The 11,909-nt window shown below is 39.5% G+C and overlaps 1 non-coding gene across 1 annotated transcript; it reads left to right on the plus strand.

The window, feature by feature from the left end:
* Window positions 1-5,574: 5,574 nt before the first annotated feature.
* LOC130937102 (small nucleolar RNA R71) lies at window positions 5,575-5,678 on the plus strand. Its single transcript, XR_009068336.1, has one exon. It is a non-coding gene; the product is annotated as a small nucleolar RNA R71 (small nucleolar RNA).
* Window positions 5,679-11,909: the final 6,231 nt, after the last annotated feature.

Genomic DNA, 11,909 nt, shown 5'->3' on the forward strand with positions numbered 1-11,909 from the left:
AAGTACATTTTCTGGAGCTACAAAAGCTCAATTGGCACGCTCTCAACGGCGTTGGAAAGTAGACATCCTGGGCTTTCCAGAAATGTATAATAATCCATACTTTGCCCGAGATTTGGTGGCCCAAATTGGCGTTGCAAATCAGCTTTAGAATTCCCAGCGTTTAACGCCGGAACTGGCATAAAAATTGGAGTTAAACGCCCCAACTGGCATAAAAGCTGGCGTTTAACTCCAGAAAAAGTCTCTACACATGAAAGCTTCAATGCTCAGCCCAAGCACACACTAAGTGGACCCCAGAAGTGGATTTTTACGTCATTTACTCATTTATGTATACCCTAGGTTACTAGTTCACAATTAATAGGATCTTTTGACATTGTATCCGGACCTCATGACACTTTACACGTTTCTCATTGTATCTTCTACAGCATGAGTCTCTAAACCCCATGGTTGGGGGTGAGGAGCTCTGCTGTGTCTTGATGGATTAATGCAATTACTACTGTTTTTCATTCAATCATGCTTGCTTCCGTTCTAAGATATCACTTGTTCTTAAACCGGATGAATGTGATGATCCGTGACACTCATCATCATTCTCAACTATGAACGTGTGCCTGACAACTACCGCCGTTCTACCTTAGATTGAGTAGATATCTCTTGGATTCCTTAATCAGAATCTTCGTGGTATAAGCTAGAATTGATGGCGGCATTCAAGAGAATCCGGAAGGTCTAAACCTTGTCTGTGGTATTCTGAGTAGGATTCAAGGATTGAATGACTGTGACGAGCTTCAAACTCCTGAAGGCTGGGCGTTAGTGACAGACGCAAAAGAATCACTGGATTCTACTCCAACCTGATTGAGAATCGACAGATGATTAGCCGTGCTGTGACAGAGCGCATTGAACATTTTCACTGAGAGGATGGGAGGTAGCCATTGACAACGGTGAAACCCTACATACAGCTTGCCATGGAAGGAGCCTTGCGTGCTTGAAGAAGAAGACAGTAGGAAAGCAGAGATGCAGAAGATAGAGCATCTCCAAAACCTCAGCCTGTTCTCCATTACTGCAAAACAAGTACTTATTTCATGTTCTTTTACTTTTTACAATCAACCCTGATAATTATTGATATCCTGACTAAGAGTTACAAGTTAACCATAGCTTGCTTCAAGCCGACAATCTCCGTGGGATCGACCCTTACTCATGTAAGGTATTACTTGGACGACCCAGTGCACTTGCTGGTTAGTTGTGCGGGATTGCAAAAGTGTGATTGCAATTTCGTGCACCAACCTTCATGCCACAAGCACATGGTTAGGGACAGCTTGACTTAGCCGCTTAGGCCTGGATTTAATTTCCTTGGGCCTTCCTATCCATTAATGCTCAAAGCCTTGGATCCTTTTTACCCTTGCCTTTTGGTTTTAAGGGCTATTGGCTTTTTCTGCTTGCTTTTTCTTTTTCTTTCTAAATTTTTTTTTTTTGCCTTTTTTTTTCTTTTTTTTTTCGCAAGCCTTTGCTTTTTCACTGCTTTTTCTTGCTTCAAGAATCGATTTCATGATTTTTCAGATCATCAATAACATTTCTCTTTGTTCATCATTCTTTCATGAGCCAACAATTTTAACATTCATAAACAACAAGATAAAAAATATGCACTGTACAAGCATTCATTCAGAAAACAAAAAGTATTATCACCACATCAATATAATTAAATTAAATTTAAGGATAAATTTGAAACTCATGTACTTCTTGTTCTTTTGAATTAGAACATTTTTCATTTAAGAGAGGTGAAGGATTCATGGAATTATTCATAGCCTTAAGACATAGTTACTAAATACTAATGATCATGAAGTAGAGACACAAAACATAGATAAACATGTAACATAAAAAATCGAAAAACAGAGAGATAAGAACAAGGAAGTTAAGGAATGAGTCCACCTTAGTGAGGGTGGCGCCTTTTGAAGGTCCAATGGTGCTTTTTGAGCTCCTTTATGTCTCTTCCTTTCTTCTGTTGCATGATCCCTAGTGATTTTGGTGTTCCTATCCTTAGTTGCTTCCAATAATTATATGGAGGAACATGTATCCCCTGAGGTATCTCAGGGATTTCTTGAAGAGGGAATTTCTCATGCTCTCTTGAGCTCCATGAGTGGGCTCTCTTGTTTGCTCCATCCTTTTCTTAGTGATGGGCTTGTCCTCCTCAATGAGGATGTCTCCTTCTATGATAACTCCAACTGAGTAACATAGATGGCAAATAAGATGAGGAAATTCTAGTCTTGCCAAAGTAGAGGACTTATCGGCTATTTTGTAGAATTCATGGGAGATGACTTCATGAACTTCTACTTCCTCTCCAATCATGATGCTATGAATCATAATGGCCCATCCACAGTAACTTCAGATCGGTTGCTAGTGGGGATGATGGAGCGTTGAATGAACTCCAACCATCCTTTAGCCACAGGCTTGAGGTCCAGTCTTCTTAGTTGAACCGGCTTGCCTTTGGAGTCTCTTTTTCATTGAGCTCCTTCCACACATATGTCCATAAGGACTTGGTCCAACCTTTGATTAAAGTTGACCCTTCTAGTGTAGGGGCGTGCATCTCCTTGCATCATGGGCAAGTTGAATGCCAACCTCACATTTTTCGGACTAAAATCTAAGTATTTCCCCCGAACCATTGTAAGATAGTTCTTTGGATTTGGGTTCATACTTTGTTCATGGTTCCTTGTGATCCATGCATTGGCATAGAACTCTTGAACCATTAAAATCCTGACTTGTTGAATGGGGTTGGTTAGAACTTCCCAACCTCTTCTTTGGATCTCATTTTTCTTGAGCTTGAAAGGGACCTCAGGGATCACCTTCTTCTTGGCCACAACATCATAGAAGTGGTCTTGATGGGCTTTGGAGATGAATCTTTCCATCTCTCATGACTCAGAGGTGGAAGCTTTTGTCTTTCCTTTCCCTTTTCTAGAGGATTCTCTGGCCTTGGGTGCCATCAATGGTTATGGAAAAACAAAAAGCTTATGCTTTTACCACACCAAACTTAAAATATTGCTCGCCCTCGAGCAAGAGAAGAAAGAAGAGAAGAAGAAGAAGAAGAAAATATGGAGGAGAAGGGGAGGTGTAGGATTCGGCCAAGGTATAGAAGAAGGGGTTGTGTTGTGTGAAAATGAAGTAGAATGGAGGGGTATATATAGGGAGGGGGGAGAGGGTAGGTTCGGCCATTTAGGGTGGGTTTGGGTGGGAAAGATTTTTGAATTTTGAAGGTAGGTGGGATTTATGGGGAAGAGTGGATGGATGTGAGTGGTGAAGGGGGTAATTGGGAAGAGAGATTTAGGTGATTGGTGAAGGGTTTTTGGGAAAGTGTGTTATAGGATTAGGAGTTAAGGTGGGAATATGTTAGGTGGGGATCCTGTGGGGTCCACAGATCCTGAGGTGTCAAGGATTTACATCCCTGCACCAATTAGGCATGTAAAATGCCTTATCATACCATTCTGGCGTTTAAACGCCGAAGTGGTGCACATTCTGGGCGTTCAACGCCCATGTGTAGCATGTTTCTGGCGTTGAACGCCATTTCCATGCTTGTTACTGGCATTCAGCGCCAGCTTTCCTCAGGGCATATTCCTAGCGTCCAAACTCCAAGATGTTGCTTATTTCTGGCGTTCAGTGCCAGATCCATGCTCTGTTCTGGCGTTGAACGCCAGCCAGATGCTCCTTACTGGCGTTTAAACGCCAGTAAGTCCTTCCTCCAGGGTGTAATTTTTCTTCTGCTGTTTTTGATTCTGTTTTTAATTTTAATATTCTTTTCGTGACTCCTCATGATCATGAACCTACTAAAACACAAAATAACAATAAAATAAAAATAAAATTAGATAAAAATTGGGTTGCCTCCCAACAAGCGCTTCTTTAATGTCAATAGCTTGACAGTGGGCTCTCATGGAGCCACAAAGGTGATCAGGTCAATATTGTGGACCCCCAACACCAAACTTAGAGTTTGGATATAGGGGTTCAACACCAAACTTAGAGTTTGGTCGTGGGGGCTCTGTTTGACTCTGTATTGAGAGAAGCTTTACATGCTTACTCTCCCTTGTTACAGAAGGATTGCCGTGTGCCTTAAACACAAGGTAGTCCCCATTCAATTGAAGGAGTAATTCTCCTCTGTTAACATCAATCACAGCACCTGTTGTGGCTAGAAAAGGTCTTCCAAGGATGATGTATTCATCCTCTTCCTTCCTAGTGTCTAAGATTATGAAATCAGCAGGGATGTAAAGGCCTTCAACCTTTACTAATACGTCCTCTACTAATCCATAAGCATGTCTTACTGACTTGTCTACCAATTGTAATGAGAATAAGGCAGGTTGTACCTCAATGATCCCTAGCTTCTCCATTATAGAGAGTGGCATAAGATTTATGCCTGACCCTAGGTCACACAGAGCTTTTTCAAAGGTCATGGTGCCTATGGTACAGGGTATTAAGAGTTTCCCAGGATCTTGTTGCTTTTGAGGTAGAGTTTGCTGAACCCATGTATCAAGTTCACTAATGAGCAAGGGAGGTTCACCTTCCCAAGTCTCATGACCAAATAACTTGGCATTCAACTTCATGATGGATCCTAGATATTGAGCAACTTGCTCTCCAATTACATCTTCATCCTCTTCTGAGGAAGAATAATCTTCAGAGCTCATGAATGGCAGAAGAAGATTTAGTGGAATCTCTATAGTCTCTATATGAGCCTCAGATTCTTTTAGGTCCTCAATAGGGTACTCCTTCTTGCTTGAGAGACGTCCCAGGAGGTCTTCCTCACTAGGATTTTCGTCCTTCTCTTCCCTTGTGCATTCGGCCATATTGATTACATCAATGGCCTTGCACTCTCCCTTTGGATTCTCTTCTGTATTGCTTGGGAGAATACTGGGAGGAGTTTCAATGATTTTTTTACTCAGCTGGCCTACCTGTGCCTCCAAATTTCTAATGGAGGATCTTGTTTCACTCATGAAATTTAAAGTGGCTTTAGATAGATCAGAGACTATGTTTGATAAGTTAGAGGGGCTCTGTTCATAATTCTCTGTCTGTTGCTGAGAAGATGATGGATAAGGCTTGATATTGCTGAGCCTATTTCTTCCACCATTATTAAAGCCTTGTTGAGGCTTTTGTTGATCTTTCCATGAGAAATTTGGATGATTTCTCCATGATGAATTATAGGTGTTTCCATAAGGTTCACCCATGTAATTTACCTCTGCTATTGCAGGGTTCTCAGGATCATAAGCTTCTTCAGAAGCTGCTTCTTTAGTACTGTTGGATGCATTTTGCCATCCATTCAGACTTTGAGAAATCATGTTAACTTGCTGAGTCAACACTTTGTTCTGAGCCAATATGGCATTCAGAGCATCAATTTCAAGAACTCCCTTCCTCTGAGGCGTCCCATTATTCACGAAATTCCTCTCAGAAGTGTACATGAATTGGTTATTTACAACTATGTTAATAAGTTCTTGAGCTTCTGCAGGTGTTTTCTTTAAGTGAATGGAACCACCTGCAGAATGGTCCAGTGACATTTTAGAGAACTCAGACAGACCATAATAGAATATGTCTAATATGGTCCATTCTGAAAACATGTCAGAAGGACACTTTTTGGTCATCTGCTTGTATCTTTCCCAAGCTTCATAAAGGGATTCACCATCTTTTTGTTTAAAGGTCTGAATATCCACTCTAAGCTTGCTTAATTTTTGAGGAGGAAAGAATTTATCCAAGAAGGCCGTGACCAGCTTATCCCAGGAGTCCAGGCTATCTTTAGGTTGTGAGTCCAACCATGTTCTAGCTCTGTCTCTTACAGCAAAAGGGAAAAGCATGAGCCTGTAGACTTCAGGATCTACTCCATTCGTCTTTACAGTCTCACAAATCTGCAAGAACTCAGTTAAAAACTGGTAAGGATCTTTAGATGGAAGTCCATGAAACTTGCAGTTCTGTTGTATTAGAGCAACTAATTGAGGTTTCAGCTCAAAATTATTTGCTCCAATGGCCGGAATAGAGATGCTTCTTCCATCAAATTTGGATGTTGGTTTAGTGAAATCACCTAGCATTCTCCTTGCATTATTGTTGTTGGGTTCGGCTGCCATCTCCTTCTCTTGTTCAAAAATTTCAGAAAGGTTGTCTCTGGATTGTTGTAATTTAGCTTCTCTTAGTTTCCTCTTCAGAGTCCTTTCAAGTTCAGGATCAGCTTCAACAAGAATGCCTTTTTCCTTGTTCCTGCTCATATAGGGAAGAAGAGAACAAGAAAAGAAAGAGGAATCCTCTATGTCACAGTATAGAGATTCCTTTATGTTAGTAGAAGAAGAAAGGGAATAGGAGTGAAGAAGAATGAATAGGTAGGGGCAGTGATTTGAGATGAAGAGAGGTGAAGAGAAGTGTTAGTAAATAAATAAATAAATAGAAGAAGGGGAGAGGGAAGAAATTTCGAAAATAAATTTTAAAAGAAGTTAAATGATTTTCGAAAATAAAAGATAAGATAGAATTAAAATTAAAACAATTAATTAATTAAAAAGAATTTTTGAAAAAGGGATGAGATATTTTCGAAAATCAGAGAGGGAAAAGTAGTTAGGTGGTTTTGAAAAAGATAAGAAACAAACAAAAAGTCAAATAGTTAGTTGAAAAAGATATTAAAATCAAATTTGAAAAGATAAGAAGATAAGAAGTTAGATAAGATATTTTTAAATCAACTTTTGAAAAAGATAAAATTTTGAAAAAGATATGATATAAAAGATAAGATAAAAAGATATGATTAAAAAGATAAAAAAAGATATTTTGAAAAAAGATTTGATTTTAAAATTAAAATTAATTACTTGACTAACAAGAAACTAAAAGATAAGATTCTAGAATTTAAAGATTGAACTTTTCTTAACAAGAAAGTAACAAACTTCAAATTTTTGAATCAATCACATTAATTGTTAGTGAATTTTCGAAAATTATGAAATAAAGTTAAGAAAAAGAGATTTTGAAAAATAATTTTCAAAATTTTCGAAAAAATAAAAAAATGAAAAAGATATGATTTTTGAAAAAGATTTTGAAAAGATAAGATTTTTAAAATTGAAAATTTGACTTGACTTACAAGAAATAACTAATTTTTAAAAATTTTTGACTAAGTCAACTCAAATTTTCGAAATTTTGGAGAGAAATAAGGAAAAGATATATTTTTTTTATTTTTGAATTTTTAATGATGAGAGAGAAAAACACAAAAATGACCCAAAACATGAAAATTTTGGATCAAAACACAAGATGCATCCAAGAACACTATGAATGTCAAGATGAACACCAAGAACACTTTGAAGATCATGATGAACATCAAGGACATAATTTTGAAAAAATTTTTATGCAAAGAAAACATGCAAGACACCAAACTTAGAAATCTTTAATGCATGGACTCTAACAAACGAAAAATGCATATGAAAAACAACAAACAACACAAAGCAAGAAAACATCAAGATCAAACAAGAAGACTTGTCAAGAACAACTTGAAAATCATGAAGAACACTATGAATGCATGGAATTTTTAAAAAAAAAAAGAAAAATTTTTAAAGCATGCAATTGACACCAAACTTTAAAGTTGACTCAAAACTCAAACAAGAAACACAAAATATTTTTGATTTTTATGATTTTATGAATTTTTTTTGTATTTTTATTTTTTTTCGAATATTATATTTTTGAAAAACGAAAATAAAGAAAAAAATTTTTGAAAAATTTTTGAAAACTTTTTTGAAAGAAAGATAAAAAGAAAATTACCTAATCTGAGCAACAAGATGAACCGTTAGTTGTCCATACTCGAACAATCCCCGGCAACGGCGCCAAAAACTTGGTGGACGAAATTGTGATCATCAACAATGGTGCCAAAAACCTGGTAGCGCTCTCAAACGTGAATCACACTTTGTCACAACTCCGCACAACTAACCAGCAAGTGCATTGGGTCATTGTGAGTAAGGGTCGATCCCACGGAGATTGTTGGTATGAAGCAAGCTATGGTCATCTTGTAAATCTCAGTCAGGCGAATAATATTTGATTATGGGAAATATAAAGAGATACTTGCTTAAATAAGAAAGGATAGAAATACTTATGTAAATTAATGGTGGGAATTTCAGATAAGCGTATGGAGATGTTTGTCCCTGTTGAATCTCTGCTTTCCTACTGCTTTCGTCCAATCCTTCTTACTCCCTTCCATGGCAAGCTGTATGTAGGGCATCACCGTTGTCAATGACTACATCCCATCCTCTCAGTGAAAATAGTCCAAATGCTCTGTCACAGCACGGCTAATCATCTGTCGGTTCTCAATCAGGTTGGAGTAGAATCTAGTGATTCTTTTGCGTCTGTCACTAACGCCCAGCCTTCAGGAGTTTGAAGCTCGTCACAGTCATTCAATCCCGGAATTCTACTCGGAATACCACAGACAAGGTTAGGCTTTCCGGATTCCCATGAATGCTGCCATCAATTCTAGCTTATACCACGAAGATTTTGATTAAGGAATCCAAGAGATATGCGCCCGGCCTAAGGTAGAACGGAAGTGGTTGTCAGTCACATGCGTTCATAGGTGAGAATGATGATGAGTGTCATGGATCATCACATTCATCAAGTTGAAGTGCAACGAATATCTTAGAACAGGAATAAATCGAATTGGATAGAAAATAGTAGTAATTACATTAAAACTTGAGGTACAGCAGAGCTCCACACCCTTAATTTTTGGTGTGTAGAAACTCCACCGTTGAAAATACATAAGTGAAAGGTCCAGGGATGGCCAAATGGCCAGACCTCATGAAGGTCTAAGGACTAGGCATCCAGAGATTGAATAATACAATCCAAGATGTCTAATACAATAGTAAACTATCCTGTTTATACTAGACTTGCTACTAGGGTTTACAAGAGTAAGTAATTGATGCATAAATCCACTTCCAGGGCCCACTTGGTGTATGTTTGGGCTGAGCTTGATCTATCCACGAGCTGAGCCTTCTTTTGGAGTTGAACGCTGGTGTGCGAAATTGTGATCACTACTTTTCACAACTCAAATAATCCCTAGTAATGGCCCCAGAAACTTGGTGCTCAATACCATGGCATAAACACAACTTTGCACAACTAACCAGCAAGTGCACTGGGTCGTCCAAGTAATAAACCTTACGCGAGTAAGGGTCGATCCCACGGAGATTGTTGGTATGAAGCAAGCTATGGTCACCTTGTAAATCTTAGTCAGGCAGACTCAAATGAGTATAGATGATGAATAAAACATAAAGATAAAGATAGGGATACTTATGCAATTCATTGGTGAGAACTTCAGATAAGCGAATGGAGATGCTTTGTCCCTTCCGTCTCTCTGCTTTCCTACTGTCTTCATCCAATCCTTCTTACTCCTTTCCATGGCAAGCTTATGCAAGGCTTTCACCGTTGTCAGTGGCTACCTCCCATCCTCTCAGTGGAAATGTTCAACGCACCCTGTCACGGCACGGCTATCCAGCTATCGGTTCTCGATCATGTCGGAATAGAATCCAGTGATTCAATCATTGAATCCTACTCAGAATACCACAGACAAGGTTTAGACCTTCCGGATTCTCTTGAATGCCGCCATCAGTTCTAGCCTATACCACGAAGACTCTGATCTCACAGAATGGCTGGCTCGGTTGTCAGGCGATCAACCATGCATCGTGTATCAGGAATCCAAGAGATATTCACCCAATCTAAGGTAGAACGGAGGTTGTTGTCAGTCACACGTTCATAGGTGAGAATGATGATGAGTGTCACGGATCATCACATTCATCAAGTTGAAGAACAAGTGATATCTTGGAACAAGAACAAGCGGAATTGAATAGAAGAACAATAGTAATTGCATTAATACTCGAGGTACAGCAGAGCTCCACACCTTAATCTATGGTGTGTAGAAACTCCACCGTTGAAAATACATAAGAACAAGGTCTAGGCATGGCCGTGAGGCCAGCCTCCCAAAGAGGGTTCAATCATAAAAACATGATCAAAAGATGTAAATACAATAGTAAAAGGTCCTATTTATAGGAAACTAGTAGCTTAAGAATTACAAAGATGAGTAAATGACATAAAAATCCACTTCCGGGCCCACTTGGTGTGTGCTTGGGCTGAGCAATGAAGCATTTTCGTGTAGAGACTTCTCTTGGAGTTAAACGCCAGCTTTTGTGCCAGTTTGGGCGTTTAACTCCCACTTTGGTGCTAGTTCCGGCGTTTAACGCTGGAAATTCTGAAGGTTACTTTGAACGCCGGTTTGGGCCATCAAATCTTGAGCAAAGTATGAACTATCATATATTGCTGGAAAGCCCAGGATGTCTACTTTCCAACGCCGTTGAGAGCGCGCCAATTGGGCTTCAGTGGCTCCAGAAAATCCACTTCGAGTGAAGGGAGGTCAGAGTCCAACAGCATCTGCAGTCCTTTTCAGTCTCTGAATCAGATTTTTGCTCAGGTCCCTCAATTTCAGCCAGAAAATACCTGAAATCACAGAAAAACACACAAACTCATAGTAAAGTTCAGAAAAGTGAATTTTAACTAAAAACTAATAAAAATATACTAAAAACTAACTAAATTATACTAAAAACATACTAAAAACAATGCCAAAAAGCGTACAAATTATCCGCTCATCAAACGCCAAGTTGTAACGTGTTTTGGGCGTTCAACTCCGGTTTGTGACGTGTTTCTGGCGTTTGACTCCAAACAGCAACATGGAATTGGCCTTGAGCGCCAGTTTACGTCATCTAATCACGAATAGAGTATAAACTATTATATATTGCTGGAAAGCTCTGGATTTCTACTTTCCAACGCCGTTGAGAGCGCGCCATTTGGAGTTTTGTAGCTCCGGAAAATCCATTTTGAGTGTAGGGAGGTCAGATTCCAACAGCATAAGCAGTCCTTTATCAGCCTCCTATCAGAGTTTTGCTCAGGTCCCTCAATTTCAGCCAGAAAATACCTGAAATCACAGAAAAACACACAAACTCATAGCAAAGTCCAGAAATGTGAATTTAGCATAAAAACTAATGAAAACATCCCTAAAAATAACTAGAACCTATTAAAAACTACTTAAAAACAATGCCAAAAAGCGTATAAATTATCCGCTCATCAGTAGCCGCTGCACAAAACATCTCAGTCAAGGCGGCTGAGGAGGGTTCCTCTCATACCATCACGAAGCTGCCTGTGCTGAGTTCCCCTGGCCCGAGAAGGGTGATCCCTACCCCTCAGGTTCGTCTGGTAGATCTCCCACAATCTTCTGCTGCTGCTTCTGGTGCTCCTCCTTTGAAAAAGCAGAAAACATCTGAGCCCTTTAACCTGGATGCCCCGAATTTCGATGCTATTGAGTTTGTCGACCAACAAATTGCTCCTTATGGTGGGCTTTCTATGGATGATGTGTCCCTTCTTCATCACCTAGATTTCATTACCAAAAATAGTGTGAAGATAGCACATATGGGTGCGGCCATTTTCCGGACTATTCAGGGTATCCCGATTCATGCTACTAAATCTTTCATGGAGGAGGCTAAATCAGAGTTTGATCGGATTAAGGGTCTGAAGGAGGAATTAGAGGTGAAGTTGGTGAAAGTAGAAAAGGAACTGGAGGGTGAGAAGGCTAGCTCTATCGCCTTGGCGGCTTCTTTGAAGTTGGCTGAGGACATGGCATTGAAGCACAAGGATAGCTATGTCTTGGTTTATAGGGAGTTGGTGCGTCTCCGAGATGACTTGGAAACTACTCGGGTTGATTATACCGAGCTTCAGGGTCATCTTGTGGGTAGCGTGACTGCCGCCTATGAGAACCTGATAGAGCAGTTCCGGATTGTTGCCCCTGGTGCCGATTTGACTCTCGTTAGTCTTGATAACGTAGTTAAGGATGGCAAGATTGTCCCGGATGATCCTGATGATGATATTGAACCACCTCCTGCGCCTCCTCTGAAAGCTTCTACCATGCC

This window comes from Arachis stenosperma, chromosome 6, assembly GCF_014773155.1.
Source record: "Arachis stenosperma cultivar V10309 chromosome 6, arast.V10309.gnm1.PFL2, whole genome shotgun sequence".
Lineage (NCBI taxonomy): Eukaryota > Viridiplantae > Streptophyta > Magnoliopsida > Fabales > Fabaceae > Arachis > Arachis stenosperma.